Source organism: Ruditapes philippinarum, unplaced genomic scaffold (assembly GCF_026571515.1).
Source record: "Ruditapes philippinarum isolate M1 unplaced genomic scaffold, ASM2657151v2 ctg3948_1_1_1_1, whole genome shotgun sequence".
Classification (NCBI taxonomy): Eukaryota; Metazoa; Mollusca; class Bivalvia; order Venerida; family Veneridae; genus Ruditapes; species Ruditapes philippinarum.
In genome coordinates this window covers 88,299-101,180 of record NW_026854670.1, presented here as the reverse complement: position 1 = coordinate 101,180, position 12,882 = coordinate 88,299, and the positions used below count along the sequence as shown (strand labels likewise).

Here is a 12,882-nt window from a genome sequence, read left to right as displayed (position 1 = left end):
TAATATATCCAAATCGGTGATTTTATCGCACAATAACATCACTGTTTGGAGTTCGGATGCGAGGAATTATATCACGAGGGCGTAGCCTTATGATATAATGTATTGTTTAATATGAGGCTAAGGGTCCTGGATTACGAACAGTCTCTATTAAACAAAACTGCAAAATTGTCATTTTTTCAGATTCGGGCGTTCCTTAGGGATTCTTTTTTCATTATTGTTTTTCTGTCTTTTATCAATAAACGTACCTTTAATTAAAAATTTTGAATTGATATCTTTATCAATTTAATTTCCCTGGTAGTTTGACACATTAAAGAGTATTCTTTCAACATGCTTAATCAATTATCCAATTTGGGATCAAAATATACACAAAAGTGTTCACAATATTTTTATAAAAATATCATTATAAAAAGTATTACAGGATATCACAAGTGAAATTTAGTGGTGTATTTCGATTATTTGGTGGTGTTCTACCATATCACAAAAAATATATATAAACAGCTGATCTTACGTAGCGCTTCATTCTCTTTCCGGTTAGGCTGCAGATAGATCTATGATAGGTAGGAATTTTGGTATTTATATCTAGCCATCCTTCTAAATAGTGAAATGTATTTAGTTTGATTTTGGTTTATTTCTATCGTTGAGTATTTGGTCTCGCGTTATATGTTATTATTTCAATTATATTGAGATTATTTACATCGATATTCGGGCAGTTAAAATAACTACTTTTGCTCTGTCTAATATGCATGAACACTTTTATTTTTCACCATATAGGAATGAGAGAGAGACGCACATGCCAAGATTATAATGTCATATGTCGTTAGGAGCTTATCCTTTGTAAGTGTTGACTTGAATTATTATTATTTATTAAACTAAACTTTGTTAAATACTTGTTTAGAATTAATAAGTTGATAAGATGCTGTTCCAGCTATCTAATGATATTGTTCGAACCATTGATATTGTTTGAACCATTAATATTGTTTGAACCATTGTGTGAAATGTTGAAAATGAGAAATGTTGTAATGCTGTCTTAATAATTATTTTCGTAATGAGTTTATGTTTTTTATTAATAAATTCTTCTTGGTTTCAGGACGTTTTTTATTGACAAGTATTAGCTTGGTTATGAAGAATTGAGAGAACTATATCATAAGTCGAATTCTATGTATAAAAGAAAAACTGTATAAACCAAGATGAAGCTGAAACCTCTTTAGTTGTTTATCCACCTGTATCCATCTCACCCAAGAAAACCCCCCTGTAACAGTAAGAATATGACGTTCAGGATACTTATCTAGTGTTTTATGTATAATACATAAAAGTCCGTTTACCAGCCTTTTATATTTTAATACCCGTACGGTCCTTTCTTGTAAATATACGGGTTTTTATGTTTGTTAGAGATAAACATAATGTAAAAATCTGTCATAACTTATGTAAATTGAAAACCAGATCCACGATCTTTCTGCCTGAAATGATACACGTCTTACGATTTTGATGAGTCTAAACATGCAATCCTGGACAGATAAAACATCGAATTTGTAACTTTTAAACATGTTAATTTAATATGGGAAAAACATTTATAAAGTTTTTACATTTACTTTTTATGCTTACATTGCGAAAATAGCATTGGAAATTTGAACAATATTATAAAAATTACTAATCAAACAGACAGGCAAACATCCAGAATTTCATTTTAATTCATTTTATCGAATTGGTGCGGTATTGACACTTAAAACATAAATCTGAGCATTAGAGAGATAATGAATTTAGAAAACAACAACAACAACAAAAAACACAATCGATTTATAATCACAATTCCAACTACACATTTTTAGTTCCATACTACTTAATGAAATCATATTGTATGAATAAAATAATTTGTTTTATTTATTTTCAAGAATTACAACATGCAGAAAAAGTAAGTGGATGTAAACCAATATTCTATTTAACATGCGTCACATTAAAATGATAGTGCAAGTTCAGTATATTACACGATATAAACACAGCATAAAAACACGAATGATACCACATCACTTGACGTCAATAAACCATCAGTAAAATTGAAAATGTTGCAGGTTCGGTTTGATTGAGCATGTATATGGATAGTACTGGCAAATGCAAGCCGCTGTCTATACCCCTAGCACCGCATCAGCTGAATTCAACATTTTAAATGGTGAAATTCTGAATATATAAATATCCGCAGAAGTGTTTTTACGGCGGTTATCAAATATGTGTACGGTACTTGGAAAACTTTAAGCTAAGCGTACGTTTCTTTCCTACGCTATCACCTTAAGGTGTATTATCCGAGATACACTTGAAAACTATTTTGACAAGGGATACTAGAAATAGCCTGTGATGAATCAATCATTAAAAAAACAATGAAATATTTCTGTTATCAGATAAATTGCAGACAACAGCTTTTGTTTTTATCTAGATGTCTACTGTTCACTTCTTGATACATCATATGTGTGTTTTTGTTGTTACACGCTTTCTGAATATCTTGTTGTTATCTATTTATAGTTTGATATCCAATTTGTAGTACATTTTCTTTTAATATAGACTGTATGCGAAAAAAATGAAATAGAACTATGATTTGTTTAAAGATGTTTAAGACTAAACATTTCTCAATATTCAATTCATACTTGTTCATATTCTGAAAATATTTATTACATAGGAATGTGATCCGGTATCGTTTTAATGATGTTTTAACGGTAGTGCCGTTCTCATTTATAAACATACGTGCTGACATTTAATGTAATTAATATCTATTTGTTAAATAATAAAAGCTGGCGACTATCGTCTTAATTTTTTAGTTAGGTATTTGAGCAACTTACACTTGACGAGTTATTATTTTCTGTTTTGTTTCCAAGATAATTAGTTTTTATAAAAGATAATATATAAATATCATACACTTTTCAGGCGATGCAGATCCAGCAATTTTCCTCCTGTCGAAAATAAAAAAAATGTGAACTTATAGTTAATTTAGTGATATTTTAAAAGATTTAGGCTACACGACTTTCTGTTTTATGATTTTGATAGCGTTAAGAGGTTTAACAAAAGGAATTCATGTTGACAAATCCTTTGAAATGCGTTTATGTAAATTGCAACCATAATGAATAAACAAACTTATACAACAACATATCAATAGCATAATGAGTATTTAAAAAAATGAAGTCATTCATTATATAACAATATGTTGTATTTACATTCTATGTGTTTATGATTTCATAATCTATAACACTAAATGAGTATTGCAGCTGCTGACATGTAACATTCGTTTCTATTTCAATTCATGACAAATGAATCGTATTACATTGTGATTGATTTATTTAAATGAGATTACATTATAATTATTATAGTTTTTGTGTTTGTCTATAATGAGAAGCTGTTTATGTATAAATTATCAAAATAGACTTTAAATCCCGGCCTATGTTTGCCCATGTGCCCTGTCATGTTGGATTTCCTGCTGGGCTCCTTGCCGATGGTCCGGTTTTTCAGGACGCGTATTTTTGAATCCTGCCCGTCCATGTGATTTGTTTAACATATTTTCATCTGATCTCTTTTTCTCATTTATAAAGTGATTCGCTAAATCCGAGACAAAGAAAACACTCATACATTTCTCTTTTCATGAAATGGTATAGCCGATTATGTCAACTAAGGTAAAATTGCTCGGGACCATCTTATCAGTTGTAATTCAGTGAGGAACGTGTGGTCTGTCAAATGGTGTCTTTAGGACACAAATGATGAATATATGGTCATTATATGTATCTACCTACTCAGTAAGATTTCCAGATTTTCGTCTCAACTTATAAATGATATATACACATATCAATTTCTCATTAAACATTTATCTTACAAACTCTGTGGACATACTGATATGTCATAAGAGACCTTATTGATATATGACTATAAGGTATTAGAGTTTGAACGTGGCTAGTTTAACGTCTTGGGATAGATACATCGGATTGTATACATTATTTGTAATAATTATTATATCATTAATTCGTTGTGATTAATTAAAACAAATACGATGTAGAATCCAGGGAGCAAAGATGTGTCCTTAATATGGATGGTCAATATGTCTGTTTTGACTACCATTTTCCTTTAATCTTTCTTTAATGGAAGGGTTAATTTGTCCTGTTGAAATTTAAATTATGTTTTATAATTTATTCCATAATTAAATTAAAGTGATATTATGGTAATTTTTTTTCATTGTCAAATTAAGCTTATTTAACTGCATATTTCAAAATATTTAGTGTTATAATGGTGATTGGCCAACAGATGATATTATTAGGTCTGCCTAAAACGTAAAAAGACTGCCCCACGAATTTCATGAATTGAATGTTATAGGTTAATCTGATTAATATAAGCGAAAGATTTCTACGGCAGTTTGAGTTATTTATAGTTCATCCAAAGTAAATAAAAAATGGAAATCTAAGCTTACTATACTTTCACATGTTCAATAACTATATACCCTTGAATGGACATAATGTCACGTTAAGATTTTTACTAAAGCTAATCACTTATAAGTATTGAGTAAACAAAAAACACTTTTTAATTCATTTTATAATCTTCCAAGAAGCTAAACTAATTAAACTATATTTTAAACTTAAGTTAGTGACCTGCAATTGTATGAATCTATTTGTTTTTGTTTTTTTATCTTCAATTTCGAATTAGAAAAAAGCTACTTAACCGGTAGCAAGTGTTTAGTTTCACCGTAAGAAATGATAATTTGCTCTACTGACATAAATTACAATTACCTAGGTCATGTTTATATTGGAACGTTCAGACATTACTTGAAAAAGATCAAAACGTTCATTTTGATAAATTCAGGAAAACGTTCGTAATTAGTTCCGACGGAATTGTTAACGGCTATGTTAACAACTAATATTCACTGTACGGATGTTGTATCTAATGAATTTCCGTATACATGATCTTATAATTACTTGCTTATATAATGTTGTTTTGTTGTAAAAGTAACTCTAGCCTGGAAGCTCAATATGTCTAACACGAAATGTTCGTGGACAGTATTGGTATTTGCAAGTACCTTAAGTAAATTCCACATGACTTTGTATGTTAATGAAATTTCCGCGTATCTAAAAGTTGGAGTAAAACGAATAGACGATTTGCATAATAGAAGTTTTCTTTTTTAAGAAACCCAGGAACCTCTTAGAACTTTAAATTGCTACTAAATGATATTGTTCATTTATGTTATTTTTAAATAAAATAAAACTTTATCTTAATATCTCCAAAAGCGTGCGAGACAGTAATATTTCAAGTATGAAACCTGGCTATTTACAAATGCATGAAGGTAATTCAAATTATAGACAAATTCCTGTTTGTGACTGACCGACTGATATTATAAGAATATAATTTGATAAAAATATAGGTACAGTCTTCCTTTAAGACCTATTAATAATACTTAAATGCTATTATGAATTATTGTTTCTATTAAGATAACACAGCGGTAAGATGAATCGTAGTTGTAAAGGACAATTGGAGATATTCTCTTGACAAACAAAAGTTCTTATTTAAAAGATATTTATTAATTATGTTTTTTTTTCAGCAAAGATAAATATAATTCACATCTTATAAAGTTAGTATCTTTTATTTTTGCGGCTACTAAAAGTAGTATTATTGTACTTGAGCAACGTGAGCAACTTAATATTGAACAAACAGAAATAAATATTGTGTTTCTTTTTTTACATGATTTTTGTTGTATCATCTCAATAAATTCTATTGCATTGTAAAACTGAAATCTAGACAATACTTCAGTCATTTTATATTTATTTAATTAGTTTTGAAATTGTCAAACATTTACGTGATGGTGGCTTTACGTATGTCCTTGTTTTGCACACATTATATCACAAAATGGCATACTACCACAGTTGTTTTTTATGTAGCATTATTAAAACATGCAATATGTTATTTAATAGACATATCTTTATTTAATGGAATCACTCTAGAAAAGTTATTTCTTAATAAGAAAACTTACGTTCAGTTGCAATTAGTAAAGTTCATATGTTGATATGTTTTGAACAATAAACACATTAAAACAAAGTAGGTAAACCTTAATGAGACTGAATAATTTACTGTTGTTTACGTAGTTAAATGTTGCAGGTAATTACCAGAAAATATGTTTGTGTGTTATTAAATGGGTATTGGATTCCATCTGTCAGTAAATTGATCAAAATTGCATTGACAAAAATGCGAAAATTGCCTATGAATCAGATTGTCCGACCATGGTACTTAGCATGATAGATTGTTTATCTATTAATCTAAAAAAATGATGATTGAATGTAGAATGAAAGGCATTTTTGTTTGTTTTACACTATGGCTGTAGATATTTTATATTTCTTTTTGTAACAATATATGGACAGCTTGATGAATACAAAATACGGGTTAATTCGCAGAAAAAATATTCTAAATAAGTAAAAGATTGAAGACAATTATCTTGAAGTTAAAGTTAATAAAGAAGCCGGTCAGAAATGTTGAGGAGCAACTTCAAAATGAGAATTTAGTTTGTAAATAAAAGAGAATTACGTTCCTAACTTACTCATGTAAACTATGTTTTTTTAAATAATAGGAAAGCCAAAATTTATCGCTTTAAACCATGTAATTAATTTCAAATTACATCGGATTTGAATGTGTGAAGAGTGTTACTGTTGTCTCCACTTAAATATGAATTTTTATCATATGACGATTACAAAAACTACTGGAATAAAGCATTATTGATACGTTAAGTGTAACTTGTCAGTGTCAGTGCAATACAATCTTGTCATGATGATTTATGGGTTTCAATTTATATTCTTTCAAATATGGTTTTAAACTGTAGAAATGTAAAGATGATTTATTACAATTGTAACAGTTACAGAGAAATCGATGCCAGAACTAATATTCATTTCGAATGTGTTAATGTTATACGTATCAATGCTATCATTTAATTAAAGTGTAATCGTAGACAAAAAAATTATGATGCCATCAGCGCATGTTTGAAATACCACGTGATACTTTCACGATTTTATTTAGTGTTTCTTTAAAAATGTACAATATCTCAGATGAAATTATCTACGTATGAGACGTTGTATGAATGTCTTAATTCGAAAATACCATATTTCAGTATAGGTTAAATATAGCAGAATATGAGAAAGAGGCAGATAAAGAATATTTTATAGATAAATAAATTTGATGTATTACACAGATATAAAGACGATTGGAAACTGATACTATCTCTTACATTTTATATTTTAAACATTCGCTAAAAGTAATTTTACATTACTTTTATTTGTATATGTAAAATCATGCTTAGATTTTAAAATATTTGTTGTTGTTGATTTTTTAATATTTTGATGACTGTAAGTTGAAAACTTGAATGGTTCAAAAGATCAAATATCCTGCCTCTAAGAATTGACAAATGGAGATATTAATTTATTCAAAAGAATATGTTTTTTTGTACATTTAATTCTAAATGGTGCTTACAAATCTTTTGTGAAAATAAGCTTAAGGTATGACACGCCTAATGCATTACCTTCACTTTGAAGAGTATTCAAATAGGCTAGAGATTGAAACTGAGGGGCGTGGGTTCAAGCCCACAAGAGGCTTTTTTTCTTTTCTTTTTTTCTTTCTTTGAATATGTGTCTCTCGTATGACTATTGGTAAGAAAAATATGTTTCATTTTAATTATAAAATTATTATCGGTATGTATTGGCTAAACTATGCAAAATGTATTATTAAATATGGTACCTGATATTTTCAAAGTCTAATAAAATAAAAACTTGACCGTAAAAGTATTTTATATTTAAAAAGATCAATCAATATACACTTTTTAGAAATGTATGCAAAATTTGTAAACATCCCCTCATTTTGGTAAATTTGAGGGATATTTTGAATAAGGCACCCCAAGAAGGAAAATGGTCAAACAACAATTTAAAATGGGTGCGGTAGGGTAACATTTTTATACATATTTCAAACATTTTGAGTAGAAACAATAATTTTACTTATGACACTTTTAAGCAGCTGAATGCTATTCTTTGTTTCTATACAATGTTCAGTCGGAAAGCTATTCTTGAATAATGTTTATATAATAGACTTTTTAGAGTTTCTCATTTCTGAAAAAGAGCCCTTCCAATAGCTAAGTTTTGGTTAAGAACAATCTCCATTACTCGTCAACCATACGGTAAACTTTGTTTAAATTTTGCACACACCTGTCTTTTAAGGTATATAACTGACCTATGTTGTCAATTTTATAGTTCCTTAAAGTGCCAATAAGGGGGCTCATACCTTAATATCAAACCATATACCGAATAAATTGTATAAGCACTAATTACTTTCATAAACATATGACTAGATAATCTTGATAAGATAAGGATTTCAAATGAGGTGTATTTTTTGCTTTAGCAAATGACAAAAGAATAAAAAAAGGTCACCTACTACGTATACCCTTGTTCAATGTCTCTACTAAATATAACTAACAGAAGCTGATTACCCTTTAATTAATAAGCCGACAAGGATTTTATACAAAGCGTCACTACGACATTAACATGATAACCTTAACATTAAAAATATGCAATTTTCTTTTTTATAACCGTACATTTATTCTTTTTGAAGTCACTGATTGGACAACGATTTTGATTAAAATCACTGTGCCCTTGACATTTGAATCAGTGAGCTATAGGTGTCATATTCAATGGGCAACGTTGCTTCTAAATAATATAAATATCAACTTTTGTGCAAAATTTCAGAACATGTGCTCACTCTATATTTACTCAATACAAATTTTAATCATGCAAAGTTGCCAAAAATTAAAAGGCGCTAAAGATTTAAAGCTGCATGCCTCCAGATGAGCCAAAAATATTGCAAGAAAATCTATCTTGAGAAAAAAGTAGAAAACAGATTCGTAGAAAAGATTTGTAAAAAAAACATTAATCACAATTCAAGAAATGATTTACTTGTTACTTGCATTTAACAACAAATTTTGCAGTACTGGTATGAATCACCATGGTTCTAATGTGTGACTAACGCAGTAAGGGCTATATTTTGTATATTCTATTCTCTTTTGGTAATATTCGAAGATTTTAAGTGCCATTTGCAATATGTTAAATACTTTGTTTTGTTAACTTAAATATATTTTCTTTACAATACATTTAAATTATTTATATTTTTAAATATTTGAACAACAATGACGCTCCTTCAAAGACGTTTGACTCCAGGTTCGATCATGTTGTTTCACGATCACAAATCAATTGTTCTCATCAGTTAAGATATTGGCACATGTCCAATACAGTCATTTAATCTATCTTAAGGAACTTAGAATGTTTTCAGTTTTAAAATGATCTTTAAATATGAAAATCTAAAATAGTTTCCATCAATATCTGATTATGATCAGTCTATGGAATAAAATATTCACACGTATACAATCAGCAATTAATCATGTAAAGTTACATTCCATGTTTTATTTTTGTAGTTGATGATGCCTTATCAAACATTTTAAATCAAGGTCTTGTAAATCAACGAAATAAGTTCTATGTGAATGTTTTTCAATAATTTTAATGGAAATTTGTTTGTTATCTTTCAAATTTAAATGAAAAATGTTTTTGCAAGTGCTGCAAGTGTCAACATTGCATTATAGAATTTCTTTATTTGATTTTGTGTCACGATTTATTGGAATATTGGCATCGTTTAAGTAAACTTATTTGCTAGTTTATTCTTAGCCTTAATTAAATTTTCTTTGATTGGTAAGTATTAGAAAAACGCTTAGTTAATATTGTTTTTGTAAATTAATGTTTAAAATGCTTGAACAAAAAGAACAACATTTCATTTATGAAAAGAAATACAAAATAATATGGTGGGAATTAAAGATATATTTTATAAACAAAAACGCATATCAATTAGTTATTGAATTGATTATTAAGAGGCTTTGTGAATAACTTGCAATTAAGAACTTACAAAATTATACAACATGTCAATAGTATAATGAATCTTTAAAAATGAAATCATTCATTAAATAACTATTTGTTGTATTTGCAATCTTATGTGTTTATGATTTTGTAAACTATAGCACTAATTGATTATTGCAGCTGCTGGCATGTAACATTTGTTTCTATTTTCATTAATGACAAGTGAACCGAATTCCACTGTAATTGATTCATTTAAATGGGATAACTTTATAGATATTTTTGTTTTTGTGTATAATGAGAGGCTGTATATGTATAAGTTATCGAAATAGACTTTTTATCCCAGCCAATGTTTGCCCGTGAGCCCTATCATGTTTGGTGGACTTCTGGGCTAATTGCCGATGGTCCTGTGTTGGGGGATTCGTATCATTGAATGCCGCCCTTCTTTGCTGGTTTTGTTTTCTCTTCTCTTCAGATCTCTTCCTCTCTCTTCTTTCTTAAGAATTGCAAATGTATTTAGATAGATTATATGAATATTGTAAAAGTTGAGGATGATAAGTTAATGCAGATAAAACTAAAATGTTTTTATTTAGGAAAAGAGGGGCTTAACTAAGAAATGAGGTTTCGATATATATATAATTATGATGATAATGATTTGAAGTAGTAAATGATTTTAATTATCTAGCAAGAGTTTTCAATTACACTGAAATTTTTTTTACTTTAAATCAGAAATTGCAGGTAAAGCGTTAGAGGTGCTTAATGTTTTGCTTTTGAATTGTAAAAAGTATTGTTTTAAACTAAAGTTATTATGTCAGCTCTTTTTTTGTTGGCTCAATTTTGATTTATTCTTAAGAAATATGGGGCTTTACAAAATCAAAACAAATTTGAAAGGATACATTTGAAATTTTGTAAAAATATATTGTTAGTAAGATAAACTACCTGTACTGTGAGTTGAGAAGATATCATTTGTTCATATCCCGTTATGTACGCATTGCTAAATATTGGTTCAAGTTGCTGCACGATGACACTATTATTTTACGCTAATTTAATCAGCTAGTATTAAATGATTGTAATAAAGGGTTTGTGTGACTATGATTTTACTGATGTTTGGAATACCCCACATGATATTGTATTTACAAAAAGATCCCGATATTTAGACAACGGATTTTTGATTGTTTTATACAGGGGTGGCATGTATCTAAAAAAACAAGTTCTGTATTGAAATTATATAATGTATATAAAATAAATTTTTGTTACGAAGATTATTTAGATATATTGCCTGAACATTTGAGACGACTTGTTACTAGATTGAGAGCTTCTGTACAGAACAAACTGGTAGATATGCTAGAAAAAGAATACAAAGAAATGCACGCAACTGTCAATGTTCTTCTGTATAAGACTAAGAACACGAATTTCATTTTGTTAATATGTGTCCGTGTTATACAAATATTCATAACCTTTATATTAAAAGATAATATTTTGTTAGCCCAAGTAAGTACAAATTCATTGCATTGCCGCAAAGTAAAAATAGAAGTGAGCTACATAAATTAGCTGATAATTACATAACTGTTATGACTGTTAGAACTTCAGTATTAAATAATGTTCAATGATATGATCCAATTTTTCTTCTGAAATATGTTCATCCTCTATTAACTGAGGCTTAATGACAATTTAAAATTATTAATTTCTTAATAGTATTTATATTATTGATTTATTTATATTGATTGCACTGAAAAGTAGATGTTACGTGGTTACTTGAAAATAATTATGTATAATTATGACGATGTACTATGTACAAATCAGAAATTATAATTATGTTCTGTTTTGTTCTTTTATGAAATGATTTGTAAAATCCGAGACAATGAAAACACTCATGAATTCCTTTGTGCATGAAATGATATAGCCGATAATGTCAACTTAGGTAATATTAGTAACATGTTATCAGATATAATTTGAAGAAGAACGTGTGGTCTTTCAAATGGTGAATTAAGGACACAAATGATGAATAAATGGTCCTTATATCTCTAAGTAAGATTTACAGATTTTCGTCTCAATCTATAAATAATATATACTCATATATATTTCTTATTATACATTTATCTTACACAAAACTGTGGACAAATTGATGTTTCATTAGAGACCTCATTGTTATTGATATGACTATAAGGTATAAGAGTTTGAACGTAGCTAGTTTAACATCTTGAGATAGGGATAGATTCATCGGATTATATACATTATTTGTAATAATTATTCTATCATTCATTTGTTGTGAGTAATAAAAAACAATTACGATGTAGAATCAAGGGAACAAAGACAGGTATAGAGCGATATATTTTATCCAAAGAATGTGTCCTTTATATGGATTGTCCATATGTTTCTTTACACTAGCGTTCCCAAAAATCTTTCTATACTTGTCAATTTGGCCCTTGATACGTTCTATATTTTAATGTATTGCATAATTACATTAAAGTGACATTATCCTCATTTTTCTTCATTGCAAATTGGTCTGAATTGGCTACATGTTTCAAAGGATTGACAGTTATAATGATGATTGACCAACAGTTCATTTTGGAAAATGTTACGGTCTGCCTAAAATATAAAAATACTGTCCATTGAATGTTGTAGATAAATTCAAGGTTAATTAAGGTCTAGAAAAAACTTTCCTTAGGTCATATAAGTTATTTATCACTCATGCGAAGTAAATAATAAATTGAAAGGAATGAAGGTAAAATATATATAAACTTACTTTACTTTCATTTGTTAATACACTATATACCCTTAGATGGACATAATGTTATTTTTAAGATTACTACTTAGGCTAATCACTTATTAGAATTGAGAAAACAAAACACTTTATTATTCATTATAATTATCAATTGTATTTTATTCATTTTTCATAGAGTGGCGTGCAGATATCTATTTAAGATATATCATTTGACAACTTATTACGGTTAAGTTTTGTACAATGAATCATTTACGTATTGTCATGGAATATTAT

General features: G+C 28.4%; 1 long non-coding RNA gene across 2 annotated transcripts; it reads left to right on the top strand.

Annotated features, from left to right (window-relative positions):
• The first annotated feature begins 430 nt into the window (after positions 1–430).
• LOC132740715 (uncharacterized) lies at positions 431–1,199 on the top strand. 2 transcript variants are annotated; one of them, XR_009627199.1, is made up of 3 exons: positions 431–557; positions 772–834; positions 1,088–1,199. It is a non-coding gene; the product is annotated as an uncharacterized LOC132740715 (long non-coding RNA). The 2 variants fall into 2 exon arrangements; XR_009627198.1 differs by having other exon boundaries at positions 437–834.
• The last annotated feature ends 11,683 nt before the right edge of the window (positions 1,200–12,882 follow it).